Source organism: Sus scrofa, chromosome 2 (genome assembly GCF_000003025.6).
Source record: "Sus scrofa isolate TJ Tabasco breed Duroc chromosome 2, Sscrofa11.1, whole genome shotgun sequence".
Taxonomy (NCBI): Eukaryota; Metazoa; Chordata; class Mammalia; order Artiodactyla; family Suidae; genus Sus; species Sus scrofa.
This window is the reverse complement of record NC_010444.4, coordinates 67646953-67673391: the sequence shown is the minus strand read 5'-3', so window position 1 is coordinate 67673391 and position 26439 is coordinate 67646953. Positions and strand designations below refer to the sequence as shown.

The 26439-nt window shown below is 41.2% G+C and overlaps 2 pseudogenes; one reads left to right on the top strand and one right to left on the bottom strand.

Moving 5' to 3' along the window:
• Positions 13818–14742, top strand: LOC100739297 (annotated as a pseudogene).
• Positions 20834–21760, bottom strand: LOC110259638 (annotated as a pseudogene).

The window sequence follows — 26439 nt, the reverse complement described above, 5'->3', positions numbered from 1 at the left end:
AAAGAGTTTAAGGAGGATGGGCACTCATTTCTCTTTATATGTTGATCAGAATTTCACAGCTGTGAAGCCATCTGGTCCTGGGGCTTTAATTTGTAGGAGTGCTTTTATGACCTCTTCAATTCATTTCTGGTGATTGGTCTGTTCAGTTGGTCTGTTTCCTGCTTGATTCAGTTTTGGCAGGCTGTAAGAATTCTAGAAAATTGTCCATTCTTCCAGAATTGTCAAACCTTATTGCCATATAGTTGTTAATAGTATTCTCTTATGGTTTTGTATTTTCTGCTGTTCCGTTGTGATTTCTCCTTTTTCAATTTAATAATTTGGTGATTTGGGTTCTTCTCTCCTCTTTTTAGTGAGTCTGGCCAAGGGGTTTATCATTTTTGTTCACACTTTCAAAAACCAGCTCTTGTTATTAATTTCTTCTCTTGTTTTTTGAGTTCTATTTTATTGATTTCTTTTTGATCTTTACAATTTCCTTCCTTCTGCTGACCTTAGGACTTCTTTGTTATTTCTTTTTTTCTAATTCATTTAGGTGGAGGGTTAAGTTGTCAATTTGGGATCTTTTTCTTTTTTGAGAAAGGCCTGTAATTGCTATAAATTTCCCTCTGAGCACTGGCTTTCGCAGCATCCATATTTTGAGCGTTGTGTCTTCATTATCATTTGTTTCAGGATAGTTTTTAATTTCCTTCTTGATTCCTCATTGGACCCATTGGTTTTTTTTAGTAGCCATGTTGTTTAAGATCTCCATGGAGTAGTTTTTTCTCTTTCCTTTTCCCATGGTTTGATTTCTAGATTTCAATGGCATTGTGGTCAGAGAAGATACTTTGAGATACATTTCTATGCTCCTAAATTTAATTGAGATTCGCTTTATGTCCCATTGTGGTCGATTCTTGAGAATGTTCCATGAGCATTTGAGAAGAATGTGTATTCTGATTTTTTTGGATGTAGTGTCTCTGTAAGATATCAATTAAGTCTAAACTTTTCTATTGTTTCCTTTAGGATCTCTGTTGCTTTATTGGTTTTCTGTCTAGAGGATCTGTCCATTATAGTGAGGGGGGTATTTAGGTTCATCTACTATGATTGTATTCTCATCAATATCTCCCTTTTGTCTGTTAATATTTTGTTGTATGTACTGGGTGCTCCTATGTTTGGGCATATATGTTGATGATAGTAAACATCCTCTCCTTGGATGGATCCTTATTCATTAAATAGTGTCCTCTTTGTCTTTCTTTATGTCTTATTTGTTTTAAAGTCTTTTTGTCTGAATGAGCGTTGCAATCCTGCTTTTCTGTCATTTCTATTGCATGAAATACTTTTCCCCAGCCTTTCACTTTCAACTATATGTATCTTTGTCCTAAGGTGAGTTTTTGTAGGCAGCATATGAAGGTTTTTGCCCTTTTATCCACTTCAGCCATTTCTGTGTCTTTTGATTGGGGCCATTCAAGTCCATTGACATTTAAGGGTGATAATTGATAGATATTATTTATTGGCCATTTGATCCTCGTGTTCCAGTTGATTCTATGGTTTCTCATTCTCCTTTCTTTTTTTTTTTTTTTTTTTTTTTTTTTGGTTGGATGGTCTCCTGTTATTAATCTGCTTGAGTGTATTTTTTTTTTTCCATTTTTTGCAAAATGCAATATTTGGTTTTGAGCTTGGTGGTTGCCCTGTTTTTTAAGTATGCTAACCCTTCCATAATGTGGTGTTTTAGCCTGATGGTCTGTAAGTTCAAACACTTCATTATCTAATATTAAAATTAAGACAGAGAGACATACATACAGAACAAAAGGATTATTTACCTCTAACATCCCTTGCCCACATTTTATGGTTTTGATGACTCTTTTATTTTTTTCTTTTTAAATTTTATTGTTGTTTGAAGCGATGTTCATGATTAAATCTGTAATGCTGGCTTAGTTTGAGTGAACTGCTCTCTGATTGTATCTTCCTCAGTCCTATTCTTCCTCTTCTTCTTCTTCTTTTTTTTTTTTCTTTTCTTTTTTCTTACCCTTTTCTCTTTCTTTTTGTTTAGAAGAAGCCCTTTCCAATATTTCCTTTAACCTGGGTTTTGTGTTGCTGTATTCTTTAAGTTTTTGTTTGTTGGGAAAAATTTTTATTTCCCCTTCTATTTTTAAATGATATTCTTGCTGGATAAAGTATTCTAGTTGACATATTTTTTTCCTTTGAGCACTTTAAATATCTCTTGCCATTCCTCCTGGCCTGTAGTGTTTCTGTAGAGAAATCAGCTGTATTCTTATGGGGGTTCCCTTGTAGTAGGTAACATTCTGTTTCTCTTGCTGCCTTGAGTGATCCTCTCTTTATCACTAACTTTTGCCATTTTTTATTATGATGTGTTCTTGGTGTGGGTCGTTTGGGTTCATGTTTGTTTGGGGCCCTCTGTGCTTCTTGTATCTTGAATCCAGTATCCTTTAGATTTTGGGAAGTTCCAAGCAATAATTTCTTCAAATAATATTTCCCATTCCCTTATCTTTTTCTACTCCTTCTGGAATTCCTATTATGCGTAGATTGGCCGTTTTATATTATCCCATAGGTCTCTTATATTGCTTTTCCAAGTTTTTTGAATTCGGTTTTCTGTCTGTTTGAACCAGATTGGAGTGATTTCCATTATTCTATCTCTTAATCAACTGATTCGTTCTTCTTGCATTATCATTCTGGTTTTACGCCCCAGTTCAGTTTGCCTCTCTGCAAATGAATGTTCTAGTTTTTCTTGGCTCCTCCTTATATTTCTAGAATCCTTTCCTGAGGGTATTCTGCATTGATGTTCATATCTTCTCTAAATTCCTTCAGTATTTTCACTATTTCTCTTTTGGAACTCCAGGTCTGTCAGACCCTGGCAGAGATCAGTTTCATTGTTGATGTTTTAGGTGAGTTCTCCTGTTGGTTGACTGGGGGTGGTTTATCAGCTCTTCATGCTTGCTTGTTGTCTTCTTTCTCCTGAGGGAGTTTGTAACTCCTCCGTTATGGGTAGTGTTTGCCTGTCAACTGCCGCTGAATATTTCCTGAGGGCTTGTCGTTGTTGTCAATCTTTTTTGAGGCAGTGTGGCTTTCTGGAGTGTTGATGGGGCTAACAGTGTTTCCTTTGAAGCTAAAGGAGGAGCTTCCTGAGGGCAGAACAGGACTGGGAGGTCCACCCCACGATGGTAGCAATTTCACTTGGTTATCAAGCAGCCCGGCCCCCTGGGGTCTTGGGCGGGTAGCAGGGCCTTGAGACTCAAGAGGTTCTCCTCAGGGCAGCCCGACTCAGAAAGACCGTCTGAGATCTTTTCCCGATCCGCCACAGGCTTGTTGCAGCTTTTTGGCTGCAGAGGGGGTCCTGCTGGAGCTGGCAGTCCTATTGCAGCTGGTCCACTAGGTCTCAGCACCGTGGGGTCTTGGGGCGGGTAGCAGGGCCTTTGGACGACTCAAGAGGCCTCCTCCCAGAACAGCCCGACTCAGAAAGACGCGTTCTGAGATCTTGTTGCCCAAGTCGGCCAGGCTTGTTGGCTTTTTCTGGGCTGCGGGGTCCTGCCTGAGTGGCAGTCCTATGCAGCTGGTCAACTAGGTCTCAGCACGCCGTTGGGGTCTTGGGCGGGTAGCAGGGCCCTTGGCCAGACTCCAAGAGGCTTCCTCCCCAGGGCAGCCCGATTCAGAAAGACCGTTTGAGATCTTTTTCCCGATTCGGCCCAGGCTGTTGCAGCTTTTCTGGGGCTGCAGGGGGTCTGCCTGGAGCCTGGCAGTCCTATGCAGTCTGGTCCTAGGTCTAGCACCCTGGGGTCTTGGGCAGGTAGCAGGTGCCTTGGAGGCTCAAGAGGCTCCCAGGAACAGCCCGACCAGAAAAGACCGTCTGAGCCTTTTTCCCGATTCCGCCGGTTTGTTGCAGCTTTCTGGGCTGCAGGGGTGCCTGCCCTGAGCTGGCAGTCCTATGCAGCTGGTCCACCTAGTCTCAACCCCTGGGTCTTGGCGGGTAGCAGGGCCCTTGGAGGGCAACTCAAGAGGCTCCCTCCCAGGACAGCCGACTCAGAAAGACCGTCTGAGATCTTTTCCCGATTCGCCAGGCTGTTGGGCAGCTTTCTGGGCTGCAGGGGGTCCTGCCTGGAGCTGGCAGTCCCTATGCAGCTGGTCCAACTAGGTCTCAAGCAAACCCCTTGGGGTCTCTTGGGCGGGGTAGCAGGGCCCTTGGAGACTCAAGAGGTTCCTCCCCAGGACAGCCCCGACTCAGAGAGACCGTCTGAGATTAATTTTCCCAATTCGGCCAGGCTTGTTGCAGCTTTTTCTGGGCTGGGCCAGGGGGTTCCTGAGCTGGCAGTCCTATGCGCTGGTCCACTTTCCTAGTTTAGCACCCCCCCTTGGGTCTTTGGGCGTAGTAGCAAGGAGTGGGGCCTTGGAAAGGACCTCAAGAAGGCCCTCCCGGGGTAGCCGTTCAGAAAAACCGTCGGAGAATTAGGTCGGATCTATTCACGGCTGGCTAGGCTTGTTCTAGCTTTTCTGGCTGCAGCCTTTCTCTAGGGCCTGGTGGTGTTTGGTTGCTCTCTGTGGAAGTGTAGCCCCTCCAAAGGGCAACGCAGGCTCTGTGCAGGGAGAGCCGCTGCGGTGGTAGGCTTCACGCAATGTTGAGGCCCAGCCCTCGTGTGATGGCAGGCAGCCCAGTCGGCGGAGAGCCGTAGGGGGTTGGCGGGGGTGGGGGGCAGGGATGACTGGGAAGCACAGCTTTCTGCTAGCTAGCGGGCCTGTAAGCTTGCTGTGCGTGGGGGGTAATCTATGGAACCACCCCTTCCTTCTCTCCTCCCAAGCACGGCGCAGACAGTGCCTCTTCTGCCCAGTGTTCCCTCGAGGGGCTTCACTCCCCGCCCCTAGAGTATTGCTCCTTCCTCTGCGACAGCTTTGTTTTTCTAGTCTCGCCAGGCAGTTCTCTGCCCCGTCTAATGGTTTAGAAGACGCTCCAGCAGTTTCCGCTCTTTCCCCGCCCTAGCCCGGGACAATCTTGGATGCTGAGGTCTCGGTGCCAGCCCCCACCCAGGCGGGCGCCCCCGGCCCTTTCTTGGGGACTAAACCTTCGAGGCCGAGGTCCTCTGTTGCCCAGCCCCAACCCCAGGGCCGTCCCCGGGCCCCCTCTCGGGACCAACGCTTCAGAGCTGAGGTTCGTGGCGCCAGCCCCACCCAGGCGTCCCGCCCGGCCCTTTCCCGGGGACCAACCTCTGAGCCGAGATTCGGTGCCCAGCCCCCCCCAGGCGTCTCAAATTTTTGGTGACTGTGCCTCGTAGTTCAGATGGTCCGTTTTTTGGGTTCTTGGATCGTTTTCCGTAACTCCGACTTACTGCTACACTCTTCTCTGCCATCTGGAATTCCTCCCCGTTCGTTGATCTTTCCCCCGGCTAGGAGACTTTCCAGGGTGCGGATCCCTTTCTCCTCGCAGTTCCCTTTCGGGAGCGTCCCGTCCCGCTCGATTCACCTTCTCTCACTCTCGCTCTTTTCTCCCGTTCTTGCCAAATGTCACGAACTTCTTGCCGTTATTGGAGTTTAGGTCCTCTGCAGCGATTGGTTGTTGTTCTGTGCGAGTCATTTCTTCTGTAGATGTTGCTTTTTTTGTTGTGTTTGTGGAGAGGGCGAGCCGTGTCCCCCTATCCCCCGCGCATCTTGTCCTCTTCTCCCATATTTTATTCTTATTGTTATGTCCACACCTGTGGCAATATGGAAGTTTCCATGCCAAAGGTAAATTAGAGGCTGCAGCTGCTGTCGCCACACCCACATCCACAGAAATGCAGATCCAAGCAAATGTTGAAAATACCAAGAACTAGCGGAAACTTGGAACAATGGGAACTTTCAGAAACTATTAGTATACTAGTATAGTTATACAAGAAGTATAACTCCATGCAATTACTTTGGCACTTCTACTAAGTGCAAATATACTCCTACAGCAGAGCCCTCCAACTCTCAGGTATATGCCTAGCAGAAATGGGTGCTTACATCCACAAAGCAGATCTAAAAGTTTTAGCAATGCTTTTCATGACAGCACCAAACTGGAAATAATTCAAATGCCCTTAGTGGTAGAATGGGTAAACAAACTATGGCATGTGGCATAAATTATGCAGAATGCAGAAAATGCAGAAAATTCCACACCAATACAAAAAGAACAAATTAGAGCTATGTACAACGATATGGACGACTCTAAGGCAAGTAAAACACTGAGGAGAATGATCAATAGTGCTGTTTTTCTTTCAGACTTACTTATTAGATCTTAGCTATATCCTGTTCTGTAATTTTTTTTTTCCTTTTTGAATAAATTCCATTGCATATATTACTTTTCATATCTGTCAGCGAAATTTAGGTGTTTCTATGCCTTGGTATGGGATAGTGCTGCAAGGAAATAGGGGTGCATGTTTTTTGATTAAGTTTTGTCTGGATATATGCCAGAAAAATATCCTCATCTTACTCAGCTGCCCATCATCTCTGGAGCTGCCTCTCAGTCTATCTCTGTGCAGTCCAAGATGGTAATCACCAGCTACCCATGACTATTCACCACATTTCAAACACTCACTAACCCATGTGCCCAGGAACATATTTGGACAATGAAGATATAAAACGTTTTCATTATCAAAAAACAAAAGTTCAATAGGACAGCTTTTTTCTACGGCTTTGAAGGGAAATGAAATTTCCTGGATTTCTCACTGCTCTTGCACTGAGAGCCCTAGCCTCCCTGACACCAGAAAGTATATGAAGTAAAGATAGAGAATGTTAGATTTCACTTCCCTCGGAAATGTTTTGCTCTTGTTACATGAATGAGCCAATGATGGCCTCTGTCTATTGACCCCAAGGATGTTTATAGCATCCTTGTGGGTTATCACTCTTCAGTGCAAAAGCCTGTCAGCACCAAACTCAACTTTCAGGCATCCAGATTTTAAAAATAGCTCAAACAATCACATTTGAAGCCATTTAGAGTTGCCTGCTTTGCACACCCTGAAAAACTCACTGGAGAGCTGTTACCAATGGATGATAGAAGGACCTTACAGATTTAAGACCCCAAGCAGCTCTAGCCCTTCCCTTCCATGGCTCTCTGACCCAGGGACTCAGTGTTCCTGTGGGTGAAAGTGAGCTCAGGGTTTCCCGCTTTGCTGTCTTGGACACTTTTCACCTATGATTTACTTCATGTAGTGAGATGAAAAGATCTCCTTTTACCATGTGAAAACCAACTTGTTCTAACTCTACACTTGTGTTCCCCCCGATATCTTATAGATGCATTATTTCATATTATTATTTTATTTTAATTTTATTACATGGCCACATCTGTGGAATATGGAAATTCTTGGATCAGAGAGTAATCCAAGCTTCAGCTGTGGTATTGCCAGATATTTGAACCACCTGCCCCCAGCTGGGGACTAAATCCAGGTATAGAACCCAGGCCTCTGCAACCCAAGACACTGCAGTCAAATCCTTCACCCACTGTACCACAGCAGGAACTCCTAAGGCACCATTTTATTTTCAAACTCCCATATCACAATTTTATTTTATTTTGTTTTTTATCATTTATATACATATATATTTTGGGGGGCACAGCATGGTGACCCAGTTACACATACATGTGTATCTATTCTAAAGTCAGGTATCTGGTACAATCCAAACTCTGATATTTTTGACATATGATTGCAGCAAATTGATATTCTTCTCTACTCTGTTATTCATCCCTAAAATAGAGATAATAATCTGTAGGTCTTGGTTACAGTTAAATCAATTAATAATAATAAAGAGTGTGGTATTCACTGCTATTAATTTTGTTGATAAGTTTTCTTAACAGTGAGTACCACACTCTTTATTATTATTAGTTCATTCAGTAGTAACCCTGACCTAAGAGTTATTGTCTCTATTTTAGGATGAGTAACAAAGTAGAGAAGCAACAGTGTTTGTATTATTCATATAATTATGAGTAATATATTTATATATGATGAAAAATATATTCAGATATTCATATCTGACAGAGTAATTCTTTAATTTAGGGTGCTGTCAGGGTCTTAGGCAGACCTATATAATTGTTATTGAAGGATATCAACTGGCAAAGAACAAATAGTTCAGATTCCAATGGAATATTTTTCATAGAGACTCCTGAGTCATGCATGACATCAAGCCTAAGGAGAGGGGATCTCATAATGTAAAAAAAAGCATGACTGTCCCAAATTTCCCATCTGGGAATAGAATTGTCAAACACTATTTCCATTTTTATTATGATTCTTTCTCAAGGGCAAAGCTGTATAGAAGTAGAGTCACACTAGGAACATCTACTTAATTAGGTGCTTTGAAAATTCAACTCTGGATGTCATTGAAAGAATGAATGTTCCTTGTCTGTCCCTGTGTTCCCATAACATTGACCCCAGACCAAGAAGAATATTGTCATCTTGATGATCCCACGTGTATTTGGATCTCATATCAACTTTCTTACTGGAGCTCTCTTCCCCATTCATCCTTCCATCCATCAGTGCAACCAGGTTTTTGTCCCTGTTATCACATGGGTGATCCATTTGGGCTAAGTGCTGTCAGAAAGAGGAGTGTGTATACATGCACATTGTGGAGGCTTTTATGTGTAGTAAAGTAACTCCAGGGACAGGGACATGAGTGCTGGTTAAGAACATCTAGTAAATAATTCATAAATATTTTAGGTTTGTGGCTCCAAATTGGACTCCAGACTCTAGATGTATTAAATGATGCTGATGATGAGACTAAACACTCTTTTCTTACTGGTAACTTCCATGGTAATCTGACTGCCCTTTCAGGGCTCGGTATGAGCTAGATTTTCCTTGTCATTTAGGGAAATAGCTTCTCATTCTTTAGATGTGATTAATGGCCCTTCAACCACACATATTGTATTACAACCCCCTTGACTGTTGGAAGCACTTTTATTTCATTTACTAATTTATTTTTGACACTTTAAAATTTACAAATCACTTTAAAATCTGGTAAATGGGTGTGTAACATTTTCAGAATGTATCTATTTGTGTGAGTTATCAGTATATGAATCTACAATATATTTCCTAATTTTAAGCAGTCTTTTTCTAAAATTTATTTTTTATTGTTATTTCCCCCAACATATTTTTCTCCCACTCTAAAGCATGGGAACCCAGCTACACATACATGTGCACATAAATTTTTTCTCCCATTGTCGTGCTGCATTGTAAGTATCTAGACAAGTTCTCAGTGCTATACAGCAGGATCTTATTGTAATCCATTCCAAAAGCAATAGTTTGCATTCATTAACCCCCATCCCAATCCACCCCACTCCCTCCCCCTCCCCTTGGGCAACCACAAATCTATTGTCCAAGTCCATGATTTTCCTTTCTGTGGGAAGCTTCATGTGTGCGGCATATTAGATTCCAGATAGGAGTGATGTCATATGGTATCTGTCTTTCTCTTTCTGACTTACTTCACTCAGGGTGAGAGTTTCTAGTTCCATCCATGTTGCTGCAAATGGCATTATGTCATTCTTTTTTATGGCTGAGTAGTATTCCATTGTGTATATAAACCACATCTTCCGAATCCAATTGTCTGTTAATGGACATTTGGGTTATTTCCATGTCGTGGCTATTGTGAATAGTGCTGCAATGAACATGTGGGTACATGTGTCTTTTTAAAGTAGAGTTTTGTCCAGATATATGTCCAAGAGTAGGATTTCTGGGTCATATGGTAGTTCTATGTATAGTTTTCTAAGATAGCTCCATACTGTTCTCCATGGTGGTTGTACCAGCTTACATACCCACCAACAGTGCAAGAAGGTTCCCTTTTCTCCACAGCCCCTCCAGCATTTGTTATTTGGGGACTTATGAATGATGGCCATTCTGACTGGTGTGAGGTGGTATCTCATGGTAGTTTTGATTTGCATTTTTCTAATAATCAGGGATGTTGAGCATTTTTTCATGTGTTTGTTGGCCATCTGTACATCTTCCTAAGAAAAGTGTCTCTTCAGGTCTTTTGCCCATTTTCCATTGGGTTGTTGGCTTTTTAGCTATTGAGTTGTAGAAGATGCTTATATATTCTAGAGATTAAGCCCTTGTCAGTTGCCTCACTTGAAACTATTTTCTCCCATTCTGTAAGTTGTCTTTTTATTTTCTTTTGGTTTCCTTTGCTGTGCAAAAGCTTGTCAGTTTGTTTAGGTCCCATTGCTTTATTTTTACTCTGTTACTTTGGGAGACTCTCCTGAGAAAATATTCATAAGATTGATGTCAGAGATTGTTTTGCCTATGTTCTCTTCTAGGAGTTTGATGGTGTCTTGTCTTATATTTGAGTTTTCAGCCTTTTTGTGTTTATTTAGGTGCATGGTGTGAGGGTGTGTTCTAGTTTCATTGCTTTGCATGCAGCTGTCCAGGTTTCCCAGCAATGCTTGCTGAAAAGACTGTCTTTTCCCCATTTTATGTTCTTGCCTCCTTTGTCAAAGATTAATTGACCTAGGTGTCAGGGTTTATTTCTGCATTCTCTATTCTGTTCCATTGGTCTGTCTGTCTGTTTTGGTACCAGTACTACACTGTCTTGATACCTGTGGCTTTGTAATATTGCTTGAGGTCTGGGAGAGTTATGCTTCATGCTTGGTTTATCTTTCTCAGGATTGCTTTGGTGATTCTGGGTTTTTTGTGGTTCCATATAAATTTTTGGATAGTTTGTTCTAGTCTGTGAGAAATGTCATGGTAATTTGATAGGTATTGCTTTGAATCTTTATATTGCTTTGGGTAGTAAGGCCATTTTTACAATATTAATTTTTCCAACCCAGGAGCATGGAATATCTTTGCATTTCTTTACATCCACTTCTTCTTTTTTTTTTTGACAATGGAAATCTGACACTGTGTCTTTACATCCTCTTCAATTTCTTTGAGTAATGTTTTATATTTCTTTGCATATAAGTCTTTTATCCCCATCGTGGTTTCTTTTTTATTTTTAATTAATTAATTAATTTTTTTTTTTTTTGCTTTTCTCCTCATACTTGAGGAGAGGAGAACTCCCAAGTGCAAATAATCATGACTGTCCCCAATTTTCCCATCTGGGAATAGAATTGTCAGACACAGTTTCCATTTTTATTATGGTTATGTCTTTCTCAAGGGCAAAGCTGTTTAGAAGTAGGGTAACACTAGGAACATTTATTTAATTAGCTCCTTTGAGACGTCAATCCTGGATGTCCCTGAAAGCATAAATGTTCCTCGTCGCTCCCTGTAATTCCAGCTCACTAACCCTAGACCAGGAAGAATATTGTCACCTTGGTGATCCCAGGTTTATTTGGATTTCATACCAAATTTCTTTCTGGAAATCTCTCACCATCCATCCTTCCATCCACCAGTGCAACCAGGTTTTCTTTCCTGCTATCACAAGGGTGATCCATTTGGGCATAGTAAGCACTTTCAGAAAGAGAGGTTTGTATTCAAGCACATGGAGGAGGCTTTTGTGAGCAGTAAGTTAACTCCAGGGACAGGGCTATGAGTAGTGGCTAAGAGAATCTCATCAAAATTTCCTAGAGGAATTCCCATCCTGGCTGAGTGATAATGAACCCAACTAGAATCCATGAGGATGTGGCTCCAATCCCTGGCCTCACTCATCGGGTTAAGCATCTGGTGTTGCTATGAGATGTGGTGTAGACTGGCAGATGAAGCTCTGATTGGACCCCAATCCCAAGAACTTCCATATGCTGCAGGTGTGGTCATAAAAAGAAGAAAAAAATTCCTAAAGATTTTAGATTTGTGGCTCCTAAGTCTCCAGACTCTAGAGTGAATTAAATGCTGGTGATGATGAGACCAGGCGTGCTTACCTTATTGATAACTTCTGTCAATCTGACTGCTTTTTCAGGGCTTGGCATGATACTGCCTGTTACTTTGAGTTGGATTTTCCTTATCATTTAGGGAAATAACCTCTTTTTCTTTATGGGTTGTACGTTCACCTATAGCAACACATCTTATATTATAACTCCCTGCCCTTTGGAAACACTTTTATTGTATTAATTAATTTATTTTGGCCATACTTGCAGTGTGAGGAAATTCCTGGGCCAGTTCTCAAAGCCAAGCCACAGCAGTAACAGTATCAGACCTTAACTCTCTGAGCCACAAAGGACTTGCGAAGCAATTTTAAATTTATGAATGACTTTCAGTTGTGGTAGATGGTTATATCATCATCATCAGAATGTGTCAATATGTGTTAGGTGTCTATGTGTTATTCTATAATGTAGTTCTTAATTTTAAGCAGTGGTCAACTATGAGGATAAGTGCTTCTTTGTCAGGTTGAATTAATTTAAATATACTTTTGTGTACTGTCCTTGGCAGCAGTTTGTATTACTGTCATTTAACATCATAAAAGGAATGACAAGAAAAAATTTGCTATGTTCAGAAGAATTTTTGAAGTCCATAGGGACCCAAAGAAATCATTCTATCACTCCTCCCATTTTTCCTCTTCATTTGTATATTTTATTTATTTTTGAAATTACTCAATGAATTTTATTACATTTATAGGTGTACAACAATCATCACAACCCAATTTTATAGAATTTCCATCCCAAACTCCCAGCCCACTTCCCCACCCGCCAAGCTGTCTCCTTTGGAAACCATGATTTTTTCAAATCGTGGTTTCCAAACTGTGAGTCAGCATCTGTTCTGCAAAGAAGTTCACTGTGGCCTTTTTTTAGATTTCACATGTAAGTGACAGCATTTGATGTTGGTGTCTCACTGTCTGACTGACTTCACCTAGCGTGATAATTTCTAGGTCCATCCATGTTGCTGCAAATGCCATTATTTTATTTCCTTTCAATGGCTGAGTAACATTCTGTTGTGTATATGTACAACATCTTTATCCACTCCTCTGTCAATGGACATTTAGGTTGTTTCCATGTCTCAGCTATTGTATATAGTGTTTCCATGAACACTGGAGGACATGTGTATTTCGGAGTCTTGGCTATTGCATATAGAGAGCTGCAATGAACATACGGGTGCATGTATTTTCTTCAATGAACGTTTTGTCTGGATATGTGCCCAGGAGGGGGGTTGTTGGGCCATACCGTGGTTCTATATTTAGTTTTTTGAGGTATTTCCACAATTTTTTCCTTAGTAGTGCTTGTACCAATTTACACTCCCATGAAGAGCATTGGAGGACTTGATTCTAAGCCAGAGACAAAGAGGATGGATGAGTATCTCGGAGGACAAGGTACAGTGGTTGAAACATCATTATAAAATCCTGTATATCACAAATAACAGAATGTAGGGTTCCTAAAGTTTGTCATGTTAAGGCTTTTATACCAAAACCATATCTTCAAGAAATTAAAGAAGTAGAGAGGGTTGGAATTGACATATATCATAAGATCCACAAATAGATCGATATCAAGGACCTACAGTATAGCACAGGGAAATCTACTCAGTCCCATGTAATAACCTATATGGGAAAAGAATCTGAATAAGAATGGATATAGGTATATGTATAACTGATTTTGTTTATATTAGTTTCAGGATATAACTAATACAACCTTCTAAGTGAAAACTATACTCTGAAAAAATTTATTTTATTTTATATTAAAGTATAGTTGATTTACGAAGTTGTGCCAATTTTTCCTGGACAGCAAAGTGCTGCAGTCAATAAATATACATTCTTTTTCTCCTGTCATCTTCCATCAGGTTTTATCCCAAGAGATTGGACATAGTTCCCTCTGCCATACAGTGAGTCCTCATTGCGTATCCATTCTAAATTTAATAGTTTGCATCCACTAACCCCAAACTCTTGCTCCATCCCACTCTAATTAAAGAAGTAAAGAGACTCTAGATTCTGTTCAGTGGTGATTTCATGTTCTTTCCCTTCCTCAGCCATCCAGCTGAGGCATCAGCAACATGGAACCAGGAAATCAAACAAGTGTTTTAGAATTTTTACTCCTGGGACTGTCTCAAGACTCAGAGCAGCAACCCATCTTATTTGGGCTCTTTCTGTCCATGTTTGTGGTCACCGTGTTTGGGAACCTGCTCATTATCCTGGGCATCAGCTCGGACCCCCATCTCCACACCCCCATGTACTTCTTCCTCTCCAACCTGTCCTTGGCTGACATCTGTTTCATTTCCACCACCATCCCAAAGATGCTGGTGAACATCCAGACACAGAGAAAAGCCATCAGCTATGCGGGCTGCATCACACAGGTGTATTTTTTCATGGTTTTTGGAGGTATGGATACTTTTCTTCTCACTGTGATGGCCTATGACAGGTTTGTGGCCATCTGTCACCCTCTGCACTACACCGTCATCATGAACCCCCCATCTCTGTGGTCTACTGGTTCTTGTGTCATGGGTCATCAGTTTGTCATACTCCCTGATCCAGAGTCTGCTGATGTTGCGGCTGTCCTTCTGTTCCAACTGGGCAATTCCACACTTTCACTGTGAACTCTCTCAGGCCCTCATGCTTGCCTGCTCAGACACACTTGTCAATTACATCCTGCTATAGCTGGTGAGTGGCTTTCTTGGCATTGTTCCCTTCTCAGGGATCCTTTGCTCCTATACCCGAATTGTCTCCTCAATCCTGAGAATCTCATCAGCTCATGGGAAATACAAGGCATTTTCTACGTGTGCGTCTCACCTGTCCGTGGTTTCTTTGTTCTATGGGACAGGTCTTGGTGTGTATCTCAGCTCTGAGTCATCTTCCTGGAGAGGTATGGTTGCTTTGGTGATGTACACTGTGGTCACCCCAATGCTGAACCCTTTCATCTACAGCCTGTGGAACAGGGACATCAAGGGGGCTCTACAAAATCTTCTTGGGAGAATACCCTGAGTTCAGTGATGGGAACACTGGTCCAGGGGTTTTGAGCTGACAATGGTAACAGAAGTTGTCTCAAGAAATTGTGCCTCTTAATCACATTGAATTGTGTTTCTCATTGATACTCCATTAGTGGCACTGGTCAGAATTTGGCCTTGGGAGGACTTTGTCTTAACCTCTTATGATGATTGCTTGATTATCCTCAATTCTACTCTCCACACCCCCCTCCTTTTACTTATCCATTATGGCCCCTCTATTGCATTTCCAGTCCTGCGTGTTGATACCAGCCACTTCAAGTACAGACTCATCATTGTTGAAGGAAAATTCTGAAATAATGCATTGGAGTACCTGTTGTGGCTCAGTGAGTTAAGAATCTGACTAGTCGCCATTAGGATGTGAGTTCAATCCCTAGCCTTGCCCACTGGTTTAAGGATCTGGCTTTGCCACAAGCTGAGGATATGGAGCTTGAGTTGGCATAGGCCTCAGCTGCAGTTCTGATTTGACCCCTAGCCCAAGATTTTCTATATGCTGCAGGTGCAGCTATAAAAAAAAGAAACACCGCCTTTTATCAACACTAACACTTGTTAGTTCTTATCAAATGTGTTTATTTGACAGTCCTAACTGAGCACCATTTGTGTGCCAGGCTGTTGTAAGTATCTGCAACATAGCAGTGAAGGGGGGAAAAAAGACAGGATTCTTTACCCTCATAGAGCTTAAATTCTAGATCTCAGAGTTTAACAGATCCTGTCATATGTCCAAATAGAAAATACACTGAGGGGTGAGTTATTTACTTGGTTATTAGTGAGGTTGAACTTTCTTCCATATGTTTTGTACATTTGCAGATAAGCTATGAAAATGTATCACTGGAGATAGGAAAATGGCAAGCCCCAGAGTATTAGACTGATCAGGTGCTAATAAGTCTTTGGGTCTAGTTGCCTAATTTACAGGTGAATTTATTGAGTTGGAAACACAAGAGTCCAGATGGTGATGAAACCTGACTGAAAGGGAACAAAATTTCAAGTCTGGTGCCAGGACATAGTGTTGGATTACAAATAGGGAGAGTGGGAATGGAATCATAGAATTGCCAGTCTCTAGGTATGGGATGCTGATCAACTTCAGGTAATGAAGGATATGTTAGGACTAGCGGACATATTTATTTGTTTGATTTGTTTTGGCCATGCCCATGACGTGCAGAATTACCCAGGCCAGTGATGGAATCTGTACCACAGCAGTGTCCCGAGCCACAAAAGTGACAACTCTAGATCCTTAACCAGCTGAGCCACCTGGGAATTCCTGGATGTCTTCATATTTTCTTCACCATAAAGAAATTGGACATTGTGGCTAGTCTTTGGATGGTGGTGATTGCCCAGGCACTGCAGGCAGGAAAGGCAAATATAAATACATAGATATTTATCATGGTAAAGAAGAGTCCAAGCCTACTCCAGGGCTGGCATCTATTGGAATCAACTTATCACCAAGGATTGTTCTTGAGAGATGTTACCATTTTGAGGAACAACAATGGGCTTCCTAAAGGGGAACCTGCCTCCCCTTTAATTCCTTTAATTTTGAGGCTTTGAGGATGAAACCAAGCTTGGGCCTGTAAACTGGGGAAAAAAAAATCATTGTGGGAGCCAATTCTGACTTCTGCTGACCTGTTCTTGATATTTTTGGTTGTCTAAAGCAACCAAATAAACTAATGTCCTTTTTTTTCACATCCGTGGAGAGATTCCACTAACTGAGAGTTGTTTTCACATTTTTGTGTTATTTTCACTTTGTTAAAAAATTATTATAGTTGATTTACAATGTTATGTCAATATGTTGTATGGTAAAGTGACCCAGTCTTGTATATCAATACATTATTTTCCTCATGTTATCTTCCATCATCTTCCATCACAGCAGATTGGTTAGAGTTCCCTGTGCTATACAGTAGGACTTCACTGCTTACCCACTCTAAATTTAAAAGTTTGCATCTAGCAACCCCAAACTCCCAGTCCCTCCCACTCCATCCCCTTCCCCCTTTGCAACCACAAGTCTGTTCTCGACCTCTGTGAGTCTATTTCTGTTTTATAGAGAGGTTCATTTGTGCCATATTTTAGATTCCACATATAAGGCATATACGGTATTTGTCTTTCTCTTTCTGACTTACCACACTTAATATGAGAATCCCTAGTTGCATCTATGTTGCTGCACATGGCCTTATTAGTAATTTTTTATGGCTGAGTAGTATTACCAGTGCTCTGGAGGTCAGCTCATCTATGACCTGCTGTCACCACCACAGATCCCTGTGGATCCTGGAACCCAGTTGCCATTCTGGACTTATTGCCTTGCTACCAGTGTTAATGCTGCCCTTTGAGTCTAGAACTCAAGTTACTTGTAAACGTAAATTAAAACTTATGCTTCAGTGTGGAGGTTGGCTGAGCAGCCCATACTCAAAAACACAAGACTTCCAAAGTTGGAACAAGAGTGGAAGTTTTGGATATATATTGACAAAGACTGCCTTTATATTCCCCTAAATGTGATTAAACTTTAAACACATTACTACCTGATTTCTGCTCCTGACCTCTCTTTTCTTAGAGCACTGATGTGAGGATTTTTTTTTTCCTTTTCAGCCATGCCTGTAGCATACAGAAATTCCCCAGCCAGTGGTCGAACCCACACCACAACAGTGACCTGAGCCACAACAGTGACAATGCTGGATCATTAACCCACTGCAGCTTAAGGAAACTCCATGTTAGAAAACTTTCAAACTCTTTCTTTGCTCATTTCAAGTTTGAATAAATCTTCTCAGAGCCTTTTGTCCATTTTACAAACCAGAAATGATTTTCTTAAAGTTATCCCTTTGAAATATAATCATCAAGTGATACATCTATCTCCTAGCTTCTGTGGATGGTATGAGCCTAAATTCAATAGGCAGCAAGTAGCAATCACAGACAGACTAATCATATCAACCAACTCCCTCCCCTAATATCTCCCGGTGCTTTTCCATTAGCTAGCCTCAGCTTTAAAAATCCTCTCATTTTTGGAGCTTCCATTGTGGTTCATCAGCTTAAGGACTTGATGTTATCCTCAGTGAGGATACAGGTTCCATCCTTGCCCTCCCTCAGTGGGTTAAGGACCTGGTGTTGCCACAAGTTCTGGCAGAGGCTGCAGCTGCAGCTTCTAATTCACCCCTAGCCTGGGGCACTTCCCTATGCCCCAGAACGTTTATGCACATGTAAAAAAATAAAAAATCATCTCACCTTTTGATTCAGTGGAGATGAGTTCAATATCTCTCCAGTGTTGCAATAGCCTTGACTCCAACTGCTAGAGTTTTGGATAAAGTATTCATACCTCTTGGACTATGATGCAGTTTTTCTTTTGTACAATCAATAACTTTCTAGATTTCATAACAGATTTCTACCAAACATTGTTTTGGCAATGACATTGCCTATTTTCTGGCCTTTTTAAGTCAATACTATCACATCTCACACAAGACCAGACTGGGAGAGGAGCAAAACCTATTTTTGGTATGCATCTGTTTAACCTGGAAAAGAATAGCTGAAGCAGCTTGTGCAAAGATTGTATCCATAATACTAAACATGTGTGAGATCACTCAGAAAGCAGTAATATTAAAAGAGGAAGAGAGGACTGACCTGATGGAGAGAACACCAGGAGAATTTAGATGGGAGGCCAAGGAAAGCATCTTTAAGTGCTGATGTTGAAGTAAAAAGTTGAGTTGGAAAGGGGAAGAAAATTCTAGACAGAGAGAAATAAGTGTGCTTGTCTGGGGGCAGGAAAGAACATGGTCTGTTTGAAGAACTCCAAGAAAACCTGTATATATAGGCAAGTGGGTTCTCAAGTTTATTGTGTGGTGGAATCACCTGATAACACTTCCTAAAACACAAGTATTTGGGTTCTAGCTATAGCAGTTCTGATTCAGCAGGTGAGACCTGAACATGTGCACTTTTGAATTCCTGGCGGGGGTGATGATGATGGCACTAGTCCCTGGACTTGTGAAGGAGTTGAAAGGGATAGCAGGGACTAGATAATGAATGGTCTTACTGACCTTGGCAAGGAATTCAAAGTTTACTCTAGGAGTTTCAGAAAACAATTGGAAGTTTTTTTGTGTTTATTTGGATGTATCCATAGCATATGTAAGTAACTGGGCCAGGAAAAGAATCCAAGCCACAGCTGTGACCTACGCTACCTGATCCACTGGGCCAGGCCAGGGATTGAACCCTCACCTCTACAAAAACCCGAGTTGCTGCAGTTGGATCCTTAACCCACTGGACCACAGTGGGAACTCCTGATTGGAAGAATTCAAGCAAAGAGATACAAGATTTGGTTCCATTTAAAAAGTTAATCTGGTGTAAATGGAAAGAAACTGAACATTGAGAAGCCATTTAGGACCCTCTTGTAAGAGCAAAATAACTGTAGGAAAGGGTTTCTTTTTTCTTTCTTTCTTCTTTCTTTCTTTTTTTTGGCTGCACCTGAAGTATGCTAAGGTTTTCAGGCCAGGGATCAAACACATGCCACAGAAGTGCCCTGGGCCATGGCAGTGACAACATCAGATCCCTAGCCCTCTGAGCAACCAGGGAACTTCTGAACTGGTTTTGAAGAGTGGGGAAAGCAAATCATCTGAACCATCACTGTTCAGATAATTTAATAGTTTGGAGACAGGGAAAATAGGAAGAAAAGATCTGAAATGACAAAACGTGGGGTCCCTGAATGACTTGGGAAAGAATAGGTCTTTCAGCTGAACAGTTGAACAGCTATATGCTAGTGAATGTTTTGTTCTGTTTTGTTTCCTTCCTCACATATTTTATTTTTTGAAGTATAGTTGACTTAGAGTATTGTATCAATTTCTGCTGCACAGCACAGTGACCCAGTCATACATATACATACATTCCCTTTCTTATGTTATCTTCTATCATGGTCTATCCCCAAAGTATGCCAGGAAGTTTTGACAGTGGAAGCAAGAGAGTTATGTTGTTATGTCAGCAAGCATGAAGGTAAAGCACATTCCACAAGCTGGTGTCATCAGTACATCTCTTTGTTCCAATGAACAAGCCTCAGAATGTTCCTCAGAGTATTCCTCAGTTCATAAGAAGCCTCCTCTTCCCAGAAGGGCAGACATATCCTCAATGTTAAACACTGAGATCACCCCCACTTTCAATGTCTTTAAAAATTGAATGAACAGAGGGATTAGAGGACTCTGGTCAGATTTGTGACAAAATCAGGGAGGCGGAGATGTGAAGTGCTAAGGATTTGACTATTGGCTCTAGAAGTTAGAGGAGGAGAAAATTCAGGAGGATGACAGAAGTCAAATACATTGTTATTCTTTTTTTTTTTTTGCTTTTTTTAATCATTATTTACCCAACACATTTTTAATTTTCTATTGTATGGCATGTTGACCAAGTTACACATACATTTATACATTCTTTTTTCTCGCATTATCATGCTCCGTCATAAGTAACTAGACATAGTTCTCAGTGCTACACAGCAGAATCTCATTGCTAATCCATTCCAAAAGCAGTAGTTAGCATCCACTAACCCCAAGCTCCCAATCCATTCCACTGCTATTCTTAAATCATATTTTAGTTCTACTCTGAAGTTTAACTTAAAAATTTAGTAGGGCTCCTCTAAGCCTTCTTTTATTTATTTATTTTTTTGGCTAGAGTGCATTGGTTTGATATGGGTTTCAGTTCTCAGATGAGGATTGAAATTGGAGCTCAGGAAAACATTGTGTAAACAGAAAGCAGAGGGACACATAGGTACTTATACAGTGGGTGACTGCAGATTCAGAATTTCTTGTTGCATATGTTTGATTTTACTGCCTTTTCCAGTCTTTTTTTCCTTTTTAGGGATTCATGTGAAGCATATGGTAGTTCCCAGGATAGGAGTCAAATTGTGGCCTGTGCCACAGCCACAGTAACACTAGATCTGAGGTGAGTCTGTGACCTACACCTGAGCTCCTGTAAGGCTGGATCTTTAACCCACTGAATGGGGCCAGGGATTGAAACTGCATCCTCGTGGGTACTAGTCAGGTATGTTACCACTGAGCCATAATGGGAATTCCTGCCTTTTCCAATCTTATGAACCCCCCCAAATCACTCATGTGTTCAGATTAGCCTACTCTGCTGATAATCCTCCACAGGGCATGCTTGATGTCCCTGTTCTTAGGCTGTAGATGAAGGGATTCAGCATAGGTATGACCACAGTGTACATCATGGAGACCACTGCGCCGTTCCTGGAGGAAGATGAGACAGCGGAACTGAGGTACACACCAAGACCTGTTCCATACAGCAAGCAAACAATGGACAGTGGGAGCCACAGGTGGAGAAGGCTTTATACCTGCCCACTGATGATGAGATTCTGAGAATGGAGAAAAGAATTTGAGAATAAGAGTAAAGTATCCCTGAGAATGGAATTCCAGCCAAGATTGTACCAATGAGATACATTAATATAATATTGATGGAGATGTCAGAACAGGCAAGACTGAGGAGCTGAGAAAGTTCACAAAAGAAATGAGGGATTTCCACATCAGCACAGAAGGTGAGCTGTGACATCATCAGGTAGTGCAACTGGGAGTCCAAAAGACTGATGGAAAATGACAGCAGGACTAAGAAGCCACAGAGGCGGGGGTTCATGATAACCAGGTAGTGTAGGGGGTGACAGATGGCCACCAACCGGTCATAGGCCATGACTGTCAGAAGTAGACTCTCCAAACAGGCAAAAAGAGCAAAAAGCATAACTTGTGTTAGCAGCCTGCATAGGTGATGGATTTGCTGTGTGTCTGGAGGTTCACTAGCATCTTGGGGACAGTGGTGGTGCTGATACTGATGTCAGCCAAGGACAGATTGGAAAGGAAGAAGTACATGGGTGTGTGGAGGTGGGAATCAGAGGTGACAGCCAGGAAGATGAGCAGGTTCCCAAGCAGGGTCACCAGGTACATGGACAGAAGGAGCCCAAAGAGAAGGGGCTGTAGGTCTGGATCATCTGAGAGGCTCAGGAGGAAGAATTTTGAAGAATGTGTATGATTCTGTGGTTCCATGTTGAGGGGGCACCTTTTGAAAAAGAAGAAAGGGTTGAATAAACCAAACAATGTTGGGGCACCCAGATAAGTATCCATACTTTGGAATTTAGCAATTCATGAAGACGTTTTTCATGCTTGAAGACCATACACCACAGTGCCGTCAGCAGTATCTCTGAATTGTTAGCTCTTCTTCACTGATGACAAGAACATAGACTTTTTTCTTTATACAGTTAATTCGAGGCATGAGGACAAAGAATATTAGAGAAATAAGGACGTTCTGAGATAACAAATCCATAACACAGTAAAATATCTGTCCCCAACTTTTGAATGAGTAATATAGAATAAAAATATTCTTCTCTCTTTAAAAATATTTTTCTTCCTTATTTTTTATGAAGAAAATTTCATTGTCATTTATTCAAGTCACTTTCTTAGTTTCATGAACATAAAAGCCTGGTTTCTATTGACGATTACCCTTTTTTTTTTTTTTTGATTCTCATTGTTAATCCATTCCAAAAGCAATAGTTTGCATCTGTTAACCCTAAACTCCCAATCCCTCCCACTCCCTCCCTTCCCCCTGGGCAACCATAAGTCTATTCTCCAAGTCCATGATTTTATTTTCTGTGGAAAGTTTCCTTTGTGCTGTATATTAGATTCCAGATATGAGGGATATCATAAGGTATTGGTCTTTCTCTTTCAGACTGATTTCACTCAGGATGAGAGTCTCTAGTTCCATCCATGTTGCTGCAAATGGCATTATTTTGTTCTTTTTATGGCTGAATAGTATTCCATTGTGTATATATACCACATTTTCCTTATCCAATCATCTGTCGATGGACATGTGGGTTGTTCCCATGTCTTGGCTCTTGTGAATAGACTGCAATGAACATGCGAGTGCATGCATCTTTTTTAAGGAATGTTTTGTCCGGATATATGCCCAAGAGTGGGATTGGTGGAACATATGGTAGTTCTACGTATAGATTTCTAATGTACCTCCATACTATTTTCCAAAAAATATGCAACCTAGAATACTCTATCCAGCAAGAATATCATTTAAAATAGACGGGGAAATAAAAAATTTCTCCAACAAACAAAAGCTAAAAGAGTATAGCAATACAAAACCCATTCTAAAAGAAATACTGAAAGGGCTACTTTAAATTCAAAAAAAAAAAAAAAGGAAGAACTAGGATGCAGGAAACCACAATCAAAGAGCAGTGACTTAAAATATTTTTTCTAATTAAAGGACACAAAAAAAGCACTGAAATATACTGTGTGTTCTGCAAATACAGTACAAGAAATTACCTTGATTTGCAGTGTAGTTCCAAAGTGCTAAAACCACAGTCACAGGAGTATAAATTAAACTCAAATGTTTATAATCAGATAGGATTTGTTTATGCAATTATCTCTTTAAATGAAATTATAGTATATTTACAATGTTGTGACAATTTCGGCTGTACAGCCAAGTGACCCAGTCATAAGTACATATGCATTATGTTCTGTATTACTTTCCATCATGGTATAGCCCAGGAGATTAGATAGAGTTCCCTGTGCTGTACAGTAGGACCTCATTGCTTATCCATTCTGAATAGAATAGTTGGCATCTACTCACCCCAAACTCCCAGTCCCTCCCACTCCTTCCCCCTCCACCTTGACAACCACGAGTCTGTTCCCTATGTCTGTGAGTCTGTTTCTGTTTTGTAGATAGGCTCACTTGTGCCATATATTAGATTGAACATTTACGTGATATTGTAGGGTATTTGTCTTTTTCTGACTTACCTCACTTAGTATGAGAATGTCTAGTTGCATCCATGTTGCTGCAAATGACATTATTTTGTTCTTTTTTATTGGTGGCTGAGGAGTTTTCCATCACATATATGTACCATATCTTCGTAATCCATTCCTCTGTTGATGGACATCCTGGTTGTTTTCATGTCTTGGCTATTGTGAATGTTGCTGCAAGGAACACAGGGGTGCATGTATCTTAGTGAATTATAGTTTTATCCAGATATATGCCCAGGAGTAGGATTGCTGTTTCATATGGCAATTCTATTTTTAGTATTCTGAAGTACCTCTATACTCTTCTTCATAGTAATTGTACCAATTCACATTCCCACCAGCGGTGTCAGAGGGTTCCCTTTTCTCTGCCTCCTTTCCAGCATTTGTTATTGGCAGACTTGTTAATGATGGCCACACAGACTGGTGTGGGGTGGTCCCTCATTGCAGTTTTGATGTGCATTTCTCTAATAAGTGATGTTGAGCATCTTTTCATGTGTCTACTGTATATGCCAATTATCTTTAAGGGTTTTTCATCTTTACTTGTCTATGACATCCATCTTCAATCGACATAAGTGCTCACTCAAATGTGTGGGGTTTTTGGTCAATTTTTTTTTTCAAAAATAACTCAAATACAAACATTTGGCCTTGGCGGATATATATATATATATATATATATATATATATATATTTCTTCTAATGGACACACCTGTAGCATGTGTAGTTTCTGGGTCTAGGTGTTGAAATGGAATTTCAGCTTCAGTAGCCAGCGAAGCAAAGTCCAATAGAAGAAACAGGAGAGAGAACTGCTCTGAATTGTCATGAGCTGATTCTTTCTAGGATCCCTGCCTTCAGCTCAGCCATCCTTCCTGTAGTTGATGGGACAGGTGCTGCCCATGCCCTCCACTCTGGTCCTCCATGAACCCCTTAAAGGGAAGAGCTCAGTGAGCAGGGGTCTCTGCCTGGGATGAAAGGGAAGAGGTTTGCTTTTTGCTGTGTTTTTGTAGGTTATGGCTTGAGACATCTTCTTAAATATGTTCCAAATCTCCAACATTTTTCTAATATTGATTTCTTATCAAACCCAACCCTCTTATGAACATTTGAGAAAGTTAGGATGAAATCCATGTCTCAATCACCAAGTTGGCCCTTTGTATGCCAACTTGAGAGGTTTTCAAGTCAATTCTTCCTTCTAGAGGGATAGCATTTCCCCCAAATTCAGTTCCCTGAATGCAGACTATGTCAGCAGGAGAGAGGACCGTGTAGGTGCCTATGAATGGAGTTTCTCTGTCTGCATTCAAATCTGACTTTACCCATTTGCTACCGCAGGGTCCTGATAAAACCACTTGAAATCACAGTGGTCCCCAGCTCAGCTGTAAAGTGGTGATAAGAGATGAAAGGAGACAAGCTACATAAAAACCTTATCTCAGCACCTGGCACTTGAAATCCTTAGGTAAAGGCTTGTGATATTTTGGTTACTGCCTTCATTTTCATCGTCATCATCATCATTTTCATGATTAAGTGGAGCACTTAGGGGAGAGTTTAGAACCACCTATTTCCTGTACAGGTGGAAAAGATGCCAATGGAAGAGAGGAGCACTGTGAGGGGAAAATAGAAATTTAAATAAAATTTCTGGGATCCCCACCAATCCCCAAAACCTCAACTTCATAGGAGTCTGAGCTGAATCTTGGTGTTTTGCTATCCTCGCCTGACTATCCCAACTGTCTGCTGGCTTCATAATGAGAAAACAAGGCTCTCCCAATCCCTCCTGAATGCAGTGTCTCCCACGGCACCTGGCTCACCCTAGGCTGGGCTGTGTCTCTGCTGGAGAAGGACTGCGGAAGGCCCATGTCCTGCCCCTCCCCTACCTGATGTTGGTTGCAGGCTGAGGCTTTGTTCTCAGGACTGGCAGGAAGGCAGATCCAGGTATGGACGTCCTGGTTCAGACAACCATGGGAAATGAGACAAACACACATGGATCTCATTGGACTGGAGCTGGCTAAATGAAGGGCTAAGAAGCACATTCTGATTATTTGCAGTGTAATGACCTCAAGACCTCAAGGCACCAAGCACATAATTAGCCAAATTGGTCCATAGTCTCTCAGTCTCTGAGGATTTGCTAACATAATGGAGGAGGAAAAGGCGAAAAGTGAGTGCACTTGGAAGGACTGAAGCCCTTCCCCTTCTCAAGGGGAAGTTGACCGCTCCTCCTCACCTTTGTTTTCTAAATTATGTATCTTATCATTCAATGTAGACACATTTTTATTAGAGAAAGTCATATGTATTTTTATTTCTGCAAATCCATTGAATTTGCCATGTAATTTAGAGAGATGTAGATATTCCACTTAAAGATTCTGATAATTTTTCTATTTTCTTTTTCTTTCTTTCCTTCTTTCTTTCTTTCTTTCTTTCTTTCTTTCTTTCTTTCTTTCTTTCTTTCTTTCTTTCTTTCTTTCTTTCTTTCTGTCTGTCTGTCTTTCTCTCTCTCTCTCTTTCTTTCTCTCTCTCTCTTTCTTCCTTCCTCCCTCCCTCCCTCCCTCCCTTCCTTCCATCCTTTCCTTCTTTCGTCTTTTTTGGGCAACACCTTTGGCATATGGAGGTTCCCAGGCTACAAGTAGAATCTAAGCTGTCTCTACTGGCCTGTAGCTGGCCTACAACCACAGCAACACCAGGTCCGAGACATATCTTTTACCTACACCATAGCTCACGGCAATGTGGGATCCTTAACCCACTGAGTGAGGCCAGGAATCTAACATGCATCCTCATGGGTACTAGTCAGATTTGTTTCTTCTGAGCCAAGATGGGAACTGCCATATTTCTATTTTCTTGGTTAAGATTTATGTCTCCGAAAACTTCCTATCTTTCTTTATGAACCCCTGGTTTAAGGTTTGGATTTTATTTATTGGAGATTTATTGTTTTTGCCATTTTC